General features: G+C 39.3%; 1 long non-coding RNA gene and 1 pseudogene across 1 annotated transcript; one reads left to right on the plus strand and one right to left on the minus strand.

Annotated features, from left to right (window-relative positions):
• LOC122655831 overlaps positions 1 to 21034 on the minus strand; it is a 32722-nt pseudogene extending 11688 nt beyond the window's left edge.
• LOC122655833 lies at positions 6994 to 12540 on the plus strand. The gene is made up of 3 exons (XR_006332007.1): positions 6994 to 7250; positions 7422 to 7423; positions 12527 to 12540. It is a non-coding gene; the product is annotated as an uncharacterized LOC122655833 (long non-coding RNA).
• Positions 21035 to 21264: the final 230 nt, after the last annotated feature.

The following is a 21264-nucleotide window of genomic DNA, read 5'->3' on the forward strand; positions in this document are numbered from 1 at the left end:
CGAAAAGCCTTCAGCAAATTCATGCTTTACCATGGCATTCCAGCCAATGTAGCACAAGGAACATACTATAATGCATTCCTTGATGCTGCAGGGAGGGCTGGTGCAGGATGGAAGGGACCTTCACCATTTGAATTATACAATGTATATTTGCCTCAGGAGGTAGAGGAGCTAAAAGAATACATTGATGGTTTGAAGCCAATGTGGGAGACATATGGGGTTACTCTTATGGCTGATGGTTGGACTGGACCTACTAGGCTGTCCATCATAAATTTCATGGTGAGTTGCAATGGAAAGACTATATTCTTGAAGTCTATCGATGCATCAAAGCATATAACGGATGCATCATACTTGTATAAGGAGTTGAAGCAAGTGGTGGAGGAGGTAGGACCAAGGAACGTTATCCAAATTGTGACGGATAACGGTTCCAACTATAAAAAGGCTGGAGAGAAGTTCATGAATAAGAAGAGTAAGAAGATCCGGCTCTTTTGGACCCCATGTGCAGCCCATTCTATTGATTTAATGCTGAAGGACATGGGAAAAAAGACTTTGGTGGCGGGTGTGGTAAATAGGGCAAGACAAGTGACAACTTTTGTGTACAACCATTCTTATGCTTTAGCCTTGATGAGGGAGAAATGCAATGGAGATTTAATGAGGCCTGGTGTCACTCGATTTGCCACCAATTACATTGCATTGAAGAGCTTTCAGAGTAAGGCGATAGGTCTAAGGTGTATGTTTGCAAGTCATGAATGGTTTGGTTGGCAAGGTTCTAAGTCAGAAGAAGCAAAGGTAGCACAACAGACCATTGCAAATGATGGATTTTGGAAGGACTTGGGGAAAGTGGTTGGCATATTAGAGCCGGTGGTGGCGATCGAGGATGGTTGATACAGAGAAGAAGCCTACTTTGGGCCACATTTATGCTTGCCATCCAAAAATGAAGGAAATGGTTAGAGCTGCTATACCTCGAAGTGCAAAGTCCTACACTAACATCATTGATGAGCGGTGGGAGAAGCACTTGAGTCATCCATTGCATAAGGCTGGTGAGTTCAACATACTTTATACTTTAAATGTTATAACTTTTTTACATTTACATATTCAAAACCCTAAAGGCATTAAAGCGATTAAGTCACTAACAAATCATATTTGTGGTGTTTACTTTACCAGCATACTATTTGAATCCAAAGTATCACTACTCCCATGATCTTGGGCTAGACATAGAATTGTTAGAGGCGTTCAGCGTTACTCAGAAGTTGGAGCCCCATCCAAAGACACAAGTCGCTTGCAACGATGAGGTGAGAGTATGGGACTTTGGCACTTTGGTTTTATGAATGTAATTACTAAATAGGAAATACTAATGCCTCATATTGAAAATAGATCAAATACTTCAGAGAGGCCTCAGCAAGTTTCGGTCGACTAGCTGCAGTGGAGGGTAGACAAAAGTCAGACCCTGGTAGGTGGCATGATATTACATTTATGAATTATAATTTTATCTCTTTAGAATGTACATATTCTTACTATTCTATATTTGTAATGCAGCCGATTGGTGGGTGCTTTATGGTACAAGTTCACCCAACCTGAGGAAGGTAGTAGTGAGAGTGCTCTCACAAACTTGTTCATCCTCCGGATGTGAGCGCAACTGGAGTACATTCTCATTGATACATTCAAAGAGGCGGAATAGGTTGGGTAGCGAACGACTGGAGCAGCTTGTGTATGTGCACTACAATATGAGATTAAGGATGAGGCACATACGTGAAGGAATTGAGGCCAATGATAAAGAACCCATTGAACTGTCCAACATTTTTCAAGAGGACTCTGATGACGATGAGGATCCCCTATTCCAGTGGGTGAGGGAACGTGGTACACGATATGGATCAATCGGGGGTAGGCCCGACCCCACCATTGCGTCATGAACGTAGCGATGTTGATGAATATATGTCAACGCAAGAGGGGCGTGCACATGCAGAGTCACCGAAACCTTTTGAGCCTGCTGTAGGAAGTCCTGCTGATGATGATGGTGGTGGTGGTGATGACACTGGTGATGCTAGTGATGGTGATGGTGATGGTGATGGTGGTGAAACTGCTGCTGCTAGTGGCATGCGGAATGGCGGTTATTATGATGATCGTCATGAGGGGATGCGCGAGCAGTACGAGCAAGAAGTTGGAACGCAGGACCCTGTGCGTTTCACCGGTGAGTCTCAGTTTACGCATGCCACTCAAGATCAAGACCATGGTGGCTACCCTAAAACATACAACAGAAAGAAGGGTCGCAAACACTCACATCAGTCATATGCTCAGGAGGAGGACAACAGCAGTATGAACACCATGCTTACAAGTTTCGGAAGTATAAGTATAGATACTACTAGTGAGCATCAGTCATGGCAATCATCTCAGCATCATCATGGCTATGCCTATGGCCAGCAGAGCACCGGTTCGATTATAGTGCCTATGGTCAGTATGGGCGATCGTGAGTATGACGATCAAAGCTCTAGGTCGTGTTGGGTATACATTCCTAGTCCCAAACCGTCATACATGCCTCAAACTCAATATGACAAGATAGTGGATCTTACACCATATACCAACAGCCTCCCATGTACCCTAAGATAGGGAGATTGGTATATGTTGATCAGAAGACTTATATGGAAGCTGTGTCACACTATTTGCAACACTATAGCAATTCCATGACATGGGAATTCTATGTGGATCGATATAGGGATGAATTTCTTGTTCAATCTCATTTTATGTAACAAATTAAGTGAACATTGATGTAATGTACATTTTATTTGAATGTTTTGATTGATGTGTGCTAATTAGAATGTTTTGATTGCTAATTTGCTATGTTTTACTAAATTATATATAGATTATGTTGTTTTAGTACGACTCGTCGCCTACCAACCTATGGTCCAAAGTGAAACTCATATTTGGACTTGTTTTTTGGCAAATCTGGGCATGCCATTGTGTTTAAATGGCCTGAAATAGGCTGGATACCAAGTTTCAGACCCAAAATATGTGTACAACCCACCGAGTTGGGGGTCCGAGTCCAAAAAAAAAAAAATGCATCAACTCGCCGAGATCTCGGCTCGACTCGGTTTCTGGCCTGGCCAAGATGCCACCGAGACCCGAGTTCTCGAACCTTGCGTGAGTGTTTGCAGAAAATATATACATAAAATTCAAATTTTAGTTGATCCTTTCCTAAACACATGTAAAGAAAACATCCATTCTAGAATTGACAATAAACATGATGACTAAGCTTTGAGATCGAGATTCTTATGGCCCATACTAGAACTTTATTATCTCACTCTAAGTTGTGGAACTATCATACCTTCCAATTAAGGAGCTTCCTTATTATGCTCACTCTATTTCTTACAAACACTACTCCATAGAGATTAGACCAAGAGCATCTTTTAGGCTACAAAAGACCCTTACTCGGGTCAAGACATAAACCTGGGCATTTTATATTGTCATTCCACATTCTTTTCACTATTTAATGAACTCAATTGTTCCTCCACTACTATTGGCCTGAATGAAATGCAGGGTTTGCACAAGACACCCAAGTTACTAAGTAGCATTGGAAACCATTCTGGTTGCATATATCTGATTTCAGAAATTGATGCAATATGAGCTTAAAACTTCTCTTTTTTTGAATTTTTTTTTTCACAACCTACTCCAATCCGTGCAATGTCTTGACCTCTTAAGCTTTCTAAATGGCCCTTGTAACGAGCTTTAGGACAATTACTATCAAACCAAATGGCTTTAAGGAATTAGGTGTAAAACACCTCTTGGGCTTACTTATTCGAGCCAAATAGGCCACAAGCCAAGACTGGATCAAAGAGCAGAATTGTAATTCAAATTTATCATGCAAAATCGCCCTCTCCCAGTCTCAAACTCTCAACTAGGACTCGTGTAATCTAAGACTACACACATGGTCAGCTCTCTTCTGGAGATGGTGCTTTCTCTCTTTTGTTTTTTCACTCTTTTTTGTTTACTCCTACCTCGGGAAGTATTCAAATTCCCTTGCTTGTTACAAGACTTTTATTACTTCAAAGCACAGAGTTCCAAAATCACCCTTTTCTCTTTCTTTTCACAGCAAGAATTTGTCCAAAATTTTCAAAAATGGATACAAACTTAGACCTAAGCCTAAGTCAAGATTCAACTTATCAACTATCCCCCCCATACTTAAAAGATGAAAAGATGCAATGTCCTCCATGCATGAAAAATAAAAGAAAAAAAAAGGACAAAGGAGAGGGGTTACCGAATATGGTCATTCTGGCTCAAAGTACAGAGGTTCATGAAGATCCATGACCTCTTCCAAATTCGCAGATGGTAGCTCAATGTAAGGCTTTAAACGTTGTCCATTTACTTTAAAAATCTCCCCAGTACCTGGATTCAAAACCTCAACATCACCATGAGAGAAAGCATTATGCACAATATACAAACCATCCCATCGGGATCGCAACTTTCTTACAAAAATATGCAAACTGGAATTGTGGAGCAAGACCTTTTCACCAGGTGTGAAAGATTTCCTAAGAATCGGCTTATCATGAAAAGCCTTGGTCTTAGCTTTATAGATCCTTGCATTGTTATAAGCATCATTCCTAATCTCCTCCAACTCAGCTAGTTGGAGTCCTTTATGGGTACCAACAATAGAGAGATCAAAATTCAATTTCTTAATGGCCCAAAATGCTCTATGCTCTAACTCAACAGGCAGATGACATGCCTTCCCATACACAAGGCGGTAGGGAGATTGACCAAGATCTGTCTTGAACATAGTTCTATGAGCCCACAAGGCATCCCCAAGTCTAAGGGACCAATCCTTGCGAGATGGGTTGACAATATTTTCCAAAATCTGCTTAATCTGCCTATTAGATACCTCAACTTGGCCACTAGTCTGAGGATGATAAGGTGTAGCCAATTTGTGAGTGATCCCGTACCTTTTCATGAGGGTCTCAAATAGACGATTGCAAAAGTGCTTGCCCCTATCACTAATGAATGCGCGGGGTGTACCAAATCGGGATAAAATGTTCTCCTTGAAAAATTTGATAGTCACTCGATGGTCATTGATCTTACAAGCAATTGCCTCAATCCACTTGGACAAATAATCAACAACCAACAATATATACATATTACCAAAGGAAATTAGAAATGGGCCCATAAAATCATACCCCACACATCAAAGATTTCAACCATTAGAATTGGGCGGAGTGGCATCATATTCCTCTTGGAATGCGACCTAAGGACTGACATGCACTACAAGGTTTGCAGTAAAGGAAAGCATCCTTAAAGAGACTTGGCCAATAAAAAACACATTGCAATACTTTGGTCGCGGTCTTCTTCGGTCCAAAATGGCCGCCACATGCCTGATCATGGCAAAAAGATAAGATTGCATGCTGCTTATGATCAGGACTCACAACGCCGGATTATCTGGTCTGGGCAAGTCTTGAACAATAAGGGTCATCCCCAAGGTCAAACCCCTCGTCTTGAACGATCAACTCCTCGACGAGGGTTTGACTTTGGGGATGGCCCTTATTTGTTCAAGACTTGCCCAGACCAGATAATCCAATGTTGTGTTCCTGATCATAAGCAGCATGCAATCTTATCTTTTTGCCATGATCAGGCATGTCGGAAAAGACTGCGACCAAAATATTGCAATGTGGTTTTTATTGGCCAAGTCTCTTCAAGGATGCTTTCCTTTACTGCAAAGCTTGTAATGCATGTCAGTCCTTAGGTCACATTACCAAGAGGAATATGATGCCACTCCACCCAATTCTAGTGGTTGAAGTCTTTGATGTGTGGGGTATTGATTTTATGGGCCGATTTCCAGTTTCCTTTGGTACTATGTATATATTGTTGGTTGTTGATAGTGTCCAAGTGGATTGAGGTAATCGCTTGTAAGACCACTAACCATCGAGTAGTTATCAATTTTCTCAAGTAGGACATTTTTTCCTGATTTGGTACACCCTGCGCTATCATTAGTGATAGGGGCGAACACTTTTGCAATCGTCCATTTGGGGCCCTCATGAAAAGGTACGGGATCACCCACAAATTGGCTACACCTTATCATCCTCAGACCAGTGGCTAAGTTGAGGTATCCAATAAGCAGATTAAGCAGATATTGGAAAAGACTGTCAACCCATCTCATAAGGATTGGTCCCTTAGACTTGTGGAATGCCTTGTGGGCCCATAGAATTGCGTTCAAGACAGATCTTGGTCAATCTCCCTACCGCCTTGTGTATGAGAAGGCATGTCATCTGCCTGTTGAGTTAGAGCATAGAGCATTTTGGGCCATTAAGAAATTGGATTTTGATCTCTCTATTGCTGGTACCCATAGAGGACTCCAACTAGCTGAGTTGGAGGAGATTAGGAATGATGCCTATGACAATGCGAGGATCTATAAAGCTAAGCCCAAGGCTTTTCATGATAAGCAAATCCTTAGCAGATCTTTCACACCTTGTGAAAAGACCTTGCTTTACAATTCCCGTTTGCATATTTTTCCAAGCACGTTACGATCCCGATGGGATGGTTCGTATATTATGCATAATGCTTTCTCTCATGGTGTTGTTGAGGTTTTGAATCCAGGTACTGAAGTAATTTTTAAAGTGAATGGACAACATTTGAAGCCCTACATTGAGCTACCATTTGCGAATTTGGACGAGATCATGGATCTCCATAAACCTCTGTACTCTGAGCCAGAATGACCATATTTGGTAACCCCTCTCTTTTGTCCTTATTTTTTTCTTTATTTTTCATACATTGAGGACATTGCATCTTTTAAGTATAGGGGGATAGTTATAAGTTGAACCTTGACTTAGGCTTAGGTGCAAGTTTGCATCAATTTTTTGAAATTTTTGGACAAAGTATTGTTGTGAAAAGAAAGAGAAAAAGGTGAGTTTGGAACCCTGTGCTTTGAAGTAATAAAAGTCTTGTAATGAGGAAGGGAATTTGAATACTTCCTGAGATAAGAGTAAAAAAAAAAGTGAAAAAACAAAAGCGAGTTGACCATTTGTGTAGTCTTAGATTACATGAGTCCTAGTTGGGAGTTAAGACTGGGACCGGGCAATTTTGCATGATAAATTAGAATTACAATTTTGCTCTTTGATCCAGTCTTGGCTTGTGGCCTATTTGTCTCGAGTAAGTAAGCCCAAAGGGTGTTTTACACCTAATTCCTTAAAGCCATCTGGTTTGAGAGTAATTGGCCTAAAGTTCGTTACAAGAGCCATTTAGAAAGCTTAAGAGGTCAAGACATTGCACGGATTGGAGTATGTTGTGAAAAAAAAAAAAGAAGTTTTAAGCTCATACTGCATCAATTCTGAAATCAGATATATACAACCAGAATGGTTACCAATGCTACTTATTAACTTGGGTATCTGGTGCAAGCCTTGCATGTCATTCAGGCCAACTGTAGTGGAGGAACAATTGAGTTCATTAAGTAGTGAAAAAAATGTGGAATTGCAATATAAAGTGCCCAGGTTTATGTCTGACCCGAGCCAAGGTCTTTTGTAGCCTAGAAGATGCTCTTGATCTAATCTCTACGGAGTACTGTTGGTAAGAAATAGAGTGAACATAATAAGGAAGTTCCTTAATTGGGGAGGTATGATAGTCCCACAACTTGGAGTGAGATAATAAAGTTCAAGTATGGGGGTCCATAAGAATCTCGATCTCAAAGCTTAATTATCATGTTTATTGTCAATTCTAGAATGGATGTATTTTTTACCTGTGTTTAGGAAAGGATCAACTAAAATTTGAATTTTGTGTGTATATTCCCTGCAAACACTCACGAGACACAACTCGTCCACTAAGAGTAACCTAAGGGTTTAAAGGCTTGTTGCACATGCTAAGTGCAATCGTGATTCCTACGAAAGTGAGTTAGATTTTCTTTGTTTTTTTTAATTTAATTTTCTGTTTTGTTTGCTCGAGGACTAGCAAAGTTTAAGAATGGGGGAATCTGATGAGCACATTTAAATGTGAATTTAGGCATATAATTCTTACATTTTTTATACTTGAATGGAGCAACTCGAGGTGTTTTTCTGTGTTTTTATGTTTTAGGTCCATTCTTGAAAAAAAAATCCCAAATGATGCTAAAGAGCTAGAATAAATCCCGTGCAAAGCTGAAGTGCAAGCAGTCCAAAGTCAGCCCAAATCACGATTTTATCACCTACATGGGCTGGACCATGGGCCAAGGCGGCCCCGAGCATGCCAAACCGTCACTCACAGAGCAAACCACATTCTGCGATTTTTGCAAGAGGGCTTAAGTGTCCAAATAATTAAGAAGATCCTGGATTGTCTAGAAGCAGAATCAAGGGTTAAGATGGAAAGGAGATCAACCAAGCTCCAATGTTTTCTACTCAAAGGAGAACTTCTTATTTTCTTTCAAGATCTACCTCTCTCCAACGATTTTGCTAGAAAAAAAGGATAGGTTTCAACATTTTTGTAAGCTGCTTAAATATGGGGAGACTATTTGGAAGATTGGCTCAAGATTAGATTATTTGTAATCTTCTAAATTAGATTAGGATTCTAAGTTTTAGGATTTTAAGTCTTTCTATTTTGAAACAAAAGGAAAGAGTTGTATTTGGCTAAGGAATCAGCCATGTTTTTTGTGGTTGTTTCGAATTGGGAATATTATTTTATTTTCCTTTTGGGGAGGTAGAGAAAACCATATAAGAGAGGAGGAGAAAAACGAGAGAGCAGTCCCTCTCATCTTTCCATATCATCTCTCTCATCTATCTCAAATCTCTTCTCTCTCTCACGTTTCTCTCTTCTTTCCTATTCCCTAGGGCTGTAAATGGATAGCCGAAAATCCGAATCCGATCCGAGTTCAAATCCATTTAAGAGGTTCCGAATCCGAAATTCTGGTTTCCAAATAATATCCGAATCCGTCCGAAAGCTAATCGGATTCGGAGTCGAATAGTTCTATTCGGAATCGGATAATAATCGGATAATTTATTATCCGATTGTAAGTTATGGTTTTTTAATATTTTTTATAAAAATATATCAATATTACTGTATTACCTTTATTATTTGTATTTTATAAGGCTATTTTCGTAATATCACCCTAACTCTTAAGTCTTAACCTAATACTTAGGCTTCCTATTCTCTTGAATCTCTTCCTCCCTCTTACACTCTCGATTCTCAAGTCTGAGTTTCAACTTTCAAGCTCTCAACGGCGCCGGCAGTCTGCACTCAACCCTCAAGCTTCAAGGTCACTGGTCACTCACTCTTGATTTTCGACTCTTAGCAACAACGGCAACGGCACTCGCACAACCCCCACGACTCTCGCTCTAGACCAATTAGGTATGCGATTCTTCTTCTTCTTCCGTATCTCACTATCTCTCTCTTGATTCTGTCTCTCGCTCTCATCTCTTTGCTCTTTTTTCTGTTTTTTTCTTTTCACTTGTCGAACTGTAGAATGGCCGAATGGATTGATCGAAGTTTCAGATGGAAAAAAAAAGGGGTGGTGAGCGTTTGTGCTGGGAATCGACAGTGGGTTTTTTTTAAGTCAAATGGGTGGGGTGATTTGCAGTGAAAATCGAACAAGTTATCTGGTTTGGGGTCAAGGAATTGGGTGGGAATGAGAGTCGAAGGGAGGAGTGTTTTGCTGTGAACGTCTGAGTGTTTTTGTTTGTTTGAATTTGCTGTTACAGGGTTACTGCAGGGGGTAAATGGGTAATGAAAGGAGAATAGATTACTATTGGAGTCGAGAGGGGAGAGGGGTTGGGGAGATGGCTCAAATGGGGCTGCTGTAGATGATTTTTTTTACACATATAGAATGAGTTCAGCTGTTCAATGGAGTAATACTGTAATAGTAATTGCCCCCATCTTACATAAACTAGCATCCTCTGTCTCTCTACCTTCACCATATCATGGTTTTGTAGAGATTTAGGCTTTTATCAAGATAGGCTTATGAGAGGGTAATGGTTTATGGTTTGGAAGTTCTGTTCTTTTTTCTTATTTGTATTTTAGTTTGCATTGCTCCTTTACACAAAATACTTTATTGCACGGTTGTTCTGTTGTTACTACTTGGGTTTCTAAATGAAATAGTTTTGTTGGGTATAACTTAATGCATTCTTGAGATTTCAGTTTCAGAATTTGAATTGTTCAAATTCCCTATGAAATTGTAAAAGAGAAGCGAGTTAAGTCAGTATTGCTGCGGGAGAGGAAATTGTAAAAGAGAAGCGAGTTAAGTTCAGTATTCCTGAAGCACATATTAGAGAGAGAGAGGTGTAGACTTGACTTGGTGTGGAGGAGAGTGACGTTGGGAAGATTACATCAGGAAGCCTTAAGTCATATATGGGTTGGGAATTGGGAATTGGGAATTGGGAATTGGGATGGATCCTGCCCAGTTATTTCCTTTCCTCTTTCCCAGAAATTTCATTTTTCAACAATTCTTTAATGCTTCTCCTTACATAATTTATATTCTCTTCGCAGGTCTCAGTTCCCACTCTTGAAGATAGATAAGCTGCAACACCCACAAACCCCAAAGACCCAAATAGTTTGCTAATGCTTTCTTCTTCTTCTGCTTAGAATTTGAGCAATAATCTCTCTTTCTCTCCTTCTCCTTTGTCTAATACTGTCTCTCTCAGTAAGCAAGGATGGCGGCTAAGAGGCTTTTTGATGAATCTCGTAAAGAACCAGACAAGCCAGATCCTAAAAGAATGAGAACTACACCTTCTTTTGCAGTGTTAGTATCGAATCTTATCAGAAATATTCTATTCCATCACTTCTCATTTTCCCTACTTTTTTTTTTTTTTTTTTTTTGTTGTCTAAATATCTGGTCTTCCCCACTTTTCCAGATTTTAGTTTAAAGGGATTCCATTGTCTTGTTTCCTTTTCTGAGTTATTACTATAGACCCATTTTTCCTACAAATCTACAAACTGATTTTTTGTTTCTCTTTTCTTTTCTTTTCTGTTGGTGCAATCTATTTTTGAGGTTTGATTTGAAGATAACAGGATCAATCTATCCATTAACCTAATGATAATCCAATTTAAAGAACAAAATAACACCTTTCTAAGAATAGGCAGCAGTTTAATAAAATAGGTAATCGGAGTCGGAAATCGATAATCGGAATCGGAAATCGGTAATCGGAGTCGGAAATCAGTAATCGGGGTTGGAAATCCATAAGTGTAATTGTTCATGAATCGGATAGTTTATTGGATCGGATAGTATCCGGATATCCGATAAACTCTCGGATTCGGATACGGTAATACCATTTAAATATCCGTCGGATATCTGATCGAATTCGGATAGTGCATTTGTTAAACGGATTCGGATTTGGATAGTAGTGAATCCGAGCCGAATCCAAGCCGTTTACAGCCCTACTATTCCCTCCACTAATTTCTTTCCTCTTTTCCCTTATGCCACCTCACCTTCCCACTTCTAATCCATAACTAACTCCAATATCCCTAACTTCCTTCTACGTGCTTAACCTCTCCTATATCTTTATTTTTTTTCTTTCCACCACCTAATATCCCCCTTCTCTAATCCGTGGATTTTCCCATATTCTCTCTCATCTTTCTAAAATCCTCTCTCTCCCTAATTTATCTCTCTCAAATCACCTCACCCTCCACGATTTTGTGTCCCTCTCTCCTCTATAAAAGGGTCAGCCCCTCCCCTCGTTAATATTATTCCTTCATCTCTCTAGCCCTCTTTCTGTTTGGAGCTCTTAAAATTTATTTTTTTTTATCTTCAGGATTTTCTTTTTATTTTGGATCGGGTTGTAATCGAAATTCAAGCATTGGAATCAAGAGGATTGGAAGTTTTTGTCCAAGGCTGGATTTATTTTTTCTTCAAGCATTCTGCGTTTTTTTTCCCATCCTTTTATGTTGTTCTCATCATTGTTAAAGCAGAATTTTAGTCTCCCTTCCCCTTAACATCATTTGTAATTTTCTTTTTATTTTTGTAATTGGTTCTTCATTCTTGCATGCGGCAAAGTTCAAGTGAGGATCGATCTTCATTGGAGCCAGGTGTTCCAGGTATACACCCTATCTCTTCTCTTTGATTTGCTTAGTTTAATTTTATGTTTTCTTTTCTTCTATCCCTTTTATCTCCTCCTCCTACTCCTTCCATGGCTAGCTAAGTCTCTTGACTTAGGGATTGGATGAAGCCATGAGAAGAAGAGAAGTGACGGTTCTCATATGCCCATAGTTAATTTTATTTGCAACCAATATTATATGTGCAACGACCATATTATGCATGCCATTAATTTCGTATGCATACTTGTTATAGTTCCAATATAATTTTGCGTGTTATTATCTTTCTATATCATGATTGGGATTACTCATAGGAGTTTATCGTGTTTCAACCATAGCTTCTATAGACTTAGCTCGTTCATGCGATTAAGGGTATTTGTGATTGTCGTTCTTTGGATTTTCACGGTGGATTCGTATCCCTAAGTGCTTCTTTAAAATTTGATTTTATTGTTAGATTAGGCCGTTTATTGGATTCGATATTATTTCTTTCATTATTGATAGAATAGTTGGCAGTTGATAATTGTCATCTGAAGTGGTGCACTCTGCTTAAGTTAGGATTAGAATCAAGGTTTAAAATCTCGTTTCGTTTCAATGTTTCGGTCTGACCGAAATTTCCGAGATACCGAAATTTCGTCCAAATATGGTATTTTTCTGTGGGCGTAAAATGCCAAATTGACCGAGATTTCCGAAACGAGACGAACGAAATTTCATCAAAATTTCAGAAATATTCGAAATATTGCCTTTTTTCAATTCGATGTTGCATTTCGTTTCAACTCAACCGAGATACTCGAAATTCTTGAAATCTGGACCGAGACGAAACGAGTTCTTGTACTATGATTGGAATTGCATAGATCTCACCGCCTTGAGTTCGACCTGTAGCTACACACAACCTTTGCATTTGCAGTTTATTATTAATTTAGATCCTAAATTAAAAATACAACATCTTGGGAAAAAATATATTGGTTGATGTGTATCACAGCTCCGAGTTCTTCTTCTTCTTCTTCTTCTTCTTCACCTAATTGTATTTCTTTTTCAAAGAATGATGATCGAACATCTTTATAAACCTACACAGTTTCTTGAGGTAGTAACTCCACCATCCAAAAAATTTCTGCCAGTAGGTTGGGAGCGTATTTAACAGTGTGTAAGAAGTTGTTATTCCAGGTGCTTCCATGGATGTGGTAGAATAGATTGGTCTCTTCTATTTCACTTTTTATTTTTTTATACAGTTATACACAACAGTGGCTGAGGCCACCATTGGCAGCCCCAATCACCTACAACACACACACAGAGGAGGGAGGCCACCATTGTCAGCCCCAACCACCTACAAAACACCTACACCATTGGCCCCCTTCCCCCTCCCCCTAATCAATGAGTACTTGATGGGTCTTTCGCTCAAATTGGTAGAGCACTTGGACAATGAGCATGTTCCAAGGGGGGGTGGTTCGAATCCACCAAGGCCCTTTTTATTCAATTATAGCATAGTCAGTTATGGCACTAATCCACACAAGAACCCAATTTTAATATCTTTGAAATTTGACATATTTTTATAATTACTTTGCTTATGTTAATGAGATATTTTAATTTATGTTAAGGTAGGTAATTTATTAGATATTTTAATTTATGTTAATTATGAAAATTTCTGAGATTATTTTAATTTATGTTTGGTTGGTAAGAGAGAAAAAACATTGACACGTATTTTTTGGTCTTAATATAGATGAGGATGGCATTATTATAAATAATATCAAATAGGGAAGAATAGGTTTTACCAAACACCATTTTTGTTCTGAACACGTTCTTGAGACCATTACCAAACGGTCATTTTCGGTCACAGAACGCCGTTCCAGACTAGAAAAGCCACAGAACGTTTCTAGTCAAGAATGGGTGTTCTTTGTTCAGACCGTTACTAACCATAGCCTAATTCTCATCTCTTACTCTTGTTCTCCAAATCTTTGTGTTCTCTATGATATTCCATCTTTTCCCAAGGATTTGTGGTGAGAAGTTCTCTGTGGAGAAGCCAAGCGAGACATCTAGAGATTGCAGAAGGTCGTTCGTGTTAGCGGTGCTAGTAATCAAAAGCTTGGTTCTTGATCTCTTCTATTGCGTTCCCATATCCGTTCAGGTTAGATCCGAACTGTATCCATGGGATTCTTTATTTACTTATAGGATCCATATAGCCGACCCCATTAAGTTGGGATAAGGCTGAGTTTGATGTTGTTGTTGTATCAACATATGGAGAAGTGGGATTGGACTGAAATCCAACCTATAACTAGGTAATTATGTAGACAACATGCTCAGGGATTGTCTATATAGGAAACAATCTTCCATTTACGAACGAAGAGAATAAAAAATTTATGTCATTGGATATTTCAAGTGACAAAAAAGTAATAAGAATGATAACAAATTCCCTCCTAAGACCAGTGACGCAGTTCAAATTGTTCAATCGGTGGGCCTCAAAAGACTTTATTTTGGCTCATGGATGAGTTCTATAACCTTTGGTTTTTTTATTTTTTGGTTTAGTTAATGTAATGTGCCTCTTATATAAATCCAAAAGTTGGTATTTAAGGTAATACACCGGATTAAATAGATGGATAAGATTATGTAGGAACCATTAGTAGACTATTTCATAGTTGTCACGTTGTCATGGTGACCCAAGTCGGTGGAGGGGTGTCACGTCAATATATCGACATGTCGCCCGCCATGGCGTTGCCATGGCGATCATGTCGACCATGTTTTATTTTTTATTTTCTCTATTTTTAATGTCATTTAGTATGCTATAATATATACCCTATAACATCAAAAATCAACATGAAAGTGTACTACTAATCTACTATGGTTTAATTCATGAAAGTGTAATACCCATTAGTGTATATGAAAGTATGAAAACATGGATTAGCCTAGCAAATAATTTTATTAATCCAACAAAAAAGATAAGCAAAGAGCAGCTACCCACGTAACACAAGCAAGCTTGCAACTCTGCCAAGCAAGAAGAAGAAAAAAAACCCTCTTGGTCTCTCTCTGCTTGTATCTAGTGTCGACTGTGAGAGACTGAGAGTGGTGCCTGTGTTACGTATTTTTTTTTTTTAAAAAAAAGAGAAGTCATCGGAGGTGAAGAAGACGACTCTCTCTCTCTCTCTCGCTGGAGGAATGGGAGGAGAAGAATAAGAAGAAGAACAATCAAATTTAAAAAAAAACATTTACTTACCTACAGGAGAAGTCACCGGAGCTAGGAGAAGTGGAGAACTTGCCGCCTGCCGGAGTCCAAGCCTCAAACAAATGAAGTAGGGCTGGAGTCACGGAGTCACAGGAGTCGAAGTCGAAGTCGTTCCGTGACTTCCATCATGCTCTGTTCAGTCTGTTGAGTGTTGAGTGAGAAACAAAGAGAGTGTTGAGAACTTCGATTTGGGATTTAGGATATTACCGTATTAGAGATTTGAGTCAAATTTTGTTTTTTGTTTTTGTTTTTTGTTTTTGTTAATGTGTATTCTCATACACATTAGGATAAAAGCATATTTTTTTATAAGGTTAAAAAAATAATAATAAGTACTTGAACAAGCATATCAGACAATATGTCCATATTTCGTAGTATGGCATCCATGTCGGTGCCATGGCGACGCCATGGAGGCCATATCGGCCGAAATGCTAACATTCCTCATATCGTTGATCGATATATACAATTCTCTAGCGCCATGACAACTATGGACTATTTTAGAATTATGGAGCCTTTTAGTTCTTCTAGAAGTCTTAGTTCATTATCTTTAATTGTTTTTACTAGTTAGGAAGTCTATCTTGACTAGACTTCTATTCAGAGTTGTAAAGGGCTCACCTAGGCGTCTAGGCTCTTTCTTGGATCCAAGGCAACAACAAGCCTTATTGACACATCACAAGTTTAGGTTGATTTATGTTTATTGCTTTGTTTTCCAATGGATATGTTATGTAAGGCTAAATTAGGGTTAACTTGGCCCCAAATAAACCCACAATAATTCACAGCAGTCAACTAGAATAACCAAAACAGCAGGGTTTAAGCAAAGGCTGGAACTCAGATGTAAGGTCTAGGTTGTAATCCAAAAATCCAGCCACTCAGTAAAGCTGATAGCAAGGTCGAGTGCAGGTCCTAGGGTATGTAAGGCCTAGGTTGTAATCCAAAAATCTAGCCACTCAATAGGGCTGATAGCAAGGTCGAGTGCAGGTCCTAGGGTATTCAGCAAACCCTCCAGACAGGAACGGAATAGGGTGACCAGATCACAAGTTATCAACAGGTCACAAAATAGAAAGTAGAAATCAGTGGATAAAAACCAAACGGGCCTGCAGAATGTCTCCAAATTCAGGTCGGATGGAGATGAGGTTGATGAGAGGGGGCAAGTAAGATCGAGTGTAGGGCTTGAAGGGGTGATGTCTCGCTGCAAGTTTGGTATAATTCTGATGGACAGAAGTGGAGATATGAGATGAGAACGAAAATAAAAGGTTAAGGCTGTGGAACAATCCAGCCGATAGAATGACCTGTAACAGTGGCTCGAGCAAGGTACTAAAACTCGGGTCTCAGTACCAACTCGACTCTTGGAAAAACCGAGACGAGTCGAGATCTCAGCGAGATCTCGCCGAGTTGGTGTATTTTTTTTTTCCAACTCGAAGCCTCAACTTTGGGTCAACCCGAGATCCAAGACCTCGCCGAGATATGTCGAGTTTTGTCCAATCAGGTAAGGTATTTAAGTGGTAGGTGGGTTAAAATAATGGGTCGAAACCGAGATCCAACCGAGATCCGAGATCTCACCGAGATATTGCACTTTCGAGACTCGTAGGCAGTCTCGTCTCGGCTTTTCCAAAAACCGAGAAACTCGGCGAGATCTCGCAAGTTCTCGAACTATGGGCTCGAGTGGGGTGTAAGGTGGAGTGTTTCTATGCTCCAAAAGCTTTGCTGGAACAGGGCTTAGACTCCAGGGAAGAGCAGGTTCAATTGTTGCAGGAAGTAGGGCAAACACAGATTTGCACAGGTGTACTTCAAACCTTCTTTTGATGATGAACAGCAGCAGCAGTTGAGAACTTGATTGGAGAACAACTTCTGGACTTCAACAGAGATCAATTGCAGCAGTTGTTGCAGTCACAGATTAGTAGCAGCAGTGCTAAAGGAGATCAAGCAGAACAGGAAGAACATAGGAGAAGAAAGAGGATAGGGGAATGGCTTTCTCAGCCTGGGTCTCTCACCCACAGCTATCCTAGCTGTTGAAACATGGAATTTCCCCCATAACCAATGGCATCATGGCCTGAAACTTCTATTCTCCAAATCTGTTCCTTCCTTACAATAAGGGGCCTATTAATAGCTTATTAGGCAAGCTTACAACAAAAATAAAAACTATTAAAACCTAACTAAAATAGAAGGAAAATAGAATTAGAAACTACTTGGCTTTATAGCTCAGCCTTCTAAAACAAATAAGGTAGTTCACTAAATTAGAAACTAAATAAATTAGCAAATAGGCAGCTGGAGATGATCTCCTATCAAAATCGTGGCCAACAAAGGCCTCTTCTAGAAGGTCAGCTGGCTGGCTCAAGCTGGTCTTCTTGTTGGTTCGAACTGGTCCACATGAGGCTGACTCGAACCACCTTGGTTCTTCTTCTGTTCCTTCTTCTGACCAGAATCTACATCAATATGCTTATATTATAACCTATACTATGTTTATTATATGTTGATTTTCTCATATTAGCTCATTACTGGTATAATTATACCATATTGCATTAATATGGCTTCTATGTTGCGCATAACCATAATTATATACAATTATAATTCTGTAGTACATATAGTCATATACTACACACCTTGGATAGCCTAGTCAACTATGCTTCTATTTCCTTTTTAATTTAAAGCTTGTAAACCCACCCAACGATTTGATGGAATGGATTAAGAATTGTTTGAGTTGAAAATTAGAGTTGGACTCTCTCATCTCTCTTCTCTTACTCCTCCCCATGGTTCCGTTTCTCCTTTATCTCTCCTGCGATATCCCTCTCTCTCGTATTTCTCTTTTTCTTTCTCTCTTCTATTGTCCCCCATCGACATCCGTCTTTTCCCCCTTTCTCTCTTTATATTTTGATTGATTCTGCAGTATTCTGTTTCAACTTTATTTCTTCTGGTTTCAGATCTGAAATTTAACCTCATTCTCACATTTTGCTATTATGTTTAGATCTGTCTCTCTCTCTCTGTGATCCATGTAGCTGACCCCATTTAGTTGGGATAAGGCTCAGTTGAATTCAGTCTCATATTTTGCTAAAATATTTAGATCTGTTTCTCTCTCCATTAATCCTCTATTCCTGTTGCATGCTGTTCTAATTTCCTCAAATTGTTGCAAATCCAATCTCTGATTTTTTATCTTTTATTAACTCCAACAAATCCCTGCCTACCACTAGTAGATCCTTAATTTGATCTGCATTAACTGATTTGAACAGGCAAAATTTGGATTAGTACATAACATAAAGATAGTAAACATCAACAAAACTTAACATTGTTTGCTCTACAAAACAAGCTGGGGAAAAATCATCTGGATTCAAAAAACTGAAACATCACCAAACAGAAATAGGCATCTCGAAGTCAACAAAAGATAGTTCATCTTCAAACAAGGGATATGGACTAATCAAATAATTGAATACCGAATAATGACAGAAATAAGAATACATTTTATCATGTAAAAGCAACAGAACAAGGAAATACTTTTCAAGAGGCAATTTCTAGATTAATAGATTGACAATGTTAGATGATAGCTATCATCTTAGTTAGCATATAAAAACATAATATCATGTAGCTCAGAAAGTATACCTCTATTGCACTTTGCACAGCAGTTGCCACCTCAAATTCAACAAATCCAAAACAAAAACCCTGTTGCTGCAAACAAGGAGACTTTAACAGTTTACAACACTAAACAATAACAAAACCAAAACTAAGCGAGCAGGTGGTTGAAGTTCAGCAAACCTTATTGCTTCTGACTTGAACACCATCACTCTTGATAGGTCCAAACTTCTTAAATTCTTCCTCGAGGTCTGCAGGTGTAGCATTTAGTGGGAGATTCTTGATGTAAATTGAGTGACCATCAGCTGCAACAAGGCCAACCAGGTCAGTGAGCAGATTTTTATGCATAGATTCTTGGAAAAAAACACCAGGATGATCAAAAGACTAGCATACATTCTCCCTCTTTATTATTGCCACCTTCTGTTGTATTTGAACTGGAAACTGGTGTCTCGGCTGCTGAGTCTGGTGGTGAAGTGAGTGCCACCGGTCGTTCCTGGTTTGAAGGAGCTGTCCATGCAGGAGGTCTAGGCCCTCCATTCTCTTTCTTAACCCTCACCTGCATTAACATCAATTATTTGAACAATCAGTTACTCCACTGAATGTGTAGGAAAAGACCAAATTAACATCATCCGATCAGCAGTTACAAACACCATGAATCCACCACAACAAAATCAGTCAGTTGAACCCATGTGAAAAGTTACACAATAGGATATGATGCCGCACACTATACCAACCATATGCATGTCAAGGCACAAACATCACATTCTTACAACTGAAAACCGATAGAAGGAAGTGTCACAGGGACTTGCAAAACAGTAGGATGCCCAAAAAAAAAAAATTTGTACATTTTTTTAACGTATGACTCTAGTGACTCACAATTGAAGCATATGATTTCTTCGGCACCTCTTCAAGGGCAGCAGTGTTAGATTCTGCCACCATCTGCGTATTGTTTGGAATGTCATCAACAACCTCAGTTGCTGGTACTCTCTCTATTACAATGGTACTTTCCTCATTGTCAGAGGGATTATACACTTCCTCACCGTTAACTTCTTCATCCGGCGATGTGATGGTTTGCTCAGCAACCAGAGCAGGATCTGCATATGAACATGAATGGAAATCAAACAGAAGAAAACAACGGATGTTAAAGGAAAACAAAAAACAAGACTCAACCTAAAACATACCCTGCTCAGGGGTTAGATGAGGAGCTACACGATTAGGTAAACTCTGGCTCCCACCATGATGTTCAACCTCCTCAACATATCTAAACAAGTCATTCAAAACAAAGTAGCCCTTGTCTTGAGGAGCAAGGAAAAAGGACTGCGTGAAATTCCGCCTCACGCCTTCTTTTCCAGTGAGATACCCAGTCACGAGGACAATTACTCCACCATTGTGCGACTCCTGGGCATCCACTGTCTTAATTTCTGCTCTACAATCGCTATAATCCAGAGAGAGTATCTTCTCATTGATAGCCTGTACAAATAAGCATAACCAAATGACAAATCAATAAAAGGGTCGATTTTCAAACATTGAAAACCAAGAGATTCATAAGGGTACACTTAATAGCCTAGCTTCTGTTACTCAAATGTCATGAGAAAAAGAACTCACTTGCATGGTCGTTATGGAACTCAAGGTTCCGTCAGGCTCGGGGCGGCCCAACTTACTAGTATCCTGATAAAATCGAAACACGAGTTCGGGTGATTGATGAAGGATGCGGTAGTACTGGTGAACAAAAGCATTCCCCACCTGGAAAAGAGGGTAACAATGCGAAAGAAAAAAATAAAGTAATATTCATAACAATATAATATATATATATATATATATATATATATATATATATATATAGAGAGAGAGAGAGAGAGAGAGAGAGAGAGAGAGGAAAAAGCAGAGTTGAATTAAGCATTAAAACGTACCACTTGGGCAGTCGGGCAAGATCCAGCGGTAGGTTGCTGCGGCGATGCCATTAATGATCGAGCTTAGACAGTAATCAATCAACCCAATTAATGTTCTCACTATTGCATGACAAAGAAGAACAAAGAAAATCAGAGAACTTAAACCCTAAACTAAACATCAGAAAATTCGATCAATAGATGAATATATTGATCGGTAAACAGTAAGAGACGATTTTCGGACAGATGATTTAAGTATTTAAGAGCGGAAAGATAGAAGTTGAAGCGTACCTGGGTTTTGTGTTTCCTCTAACCCTTCGCGCTTTCTAGGGTTATCTTGGCGTTCGGATCTGAGAGGCGCGAGGGCGCGAGGAATGAGCCCAGAGGGGGAGAGGTTTTTCTGTTTTGTACAGAGAGCTTCTTCTCTAACTTGTCTTATTAGGGAAAACAAAGTTCATAATTTATCGATTAAAAAATGTGTACGAAAGGGTATCAAACGGAGTCTCTTCCCTGAATTGAAATGGCTGCTTTCGGGAAAGGAAAAGGTAAGGGGAATCCCATAAGAAGCTTGGATTTGCCGCAAGCATATACTGACATGGGAATGTTGGCCACGATGGTGGCACTTGAAAGGAGGTAGGTGATGCCAACCTT

This window comes from Telopea speciosissima, chromosome 3, assembly GCF_018873765.1.
Source record: "Telopea speciosissima isolate NSW1024214 ecotype Mountain lineage chromosome 3, Tspe_v1, whole genome shotgun sequence".
NCBI lineage: Eukaryota > Viridiplantae > Streptophyta > Magnoliopsida > Proteales > Proteaceae > Telopea > Telopea speciosissima.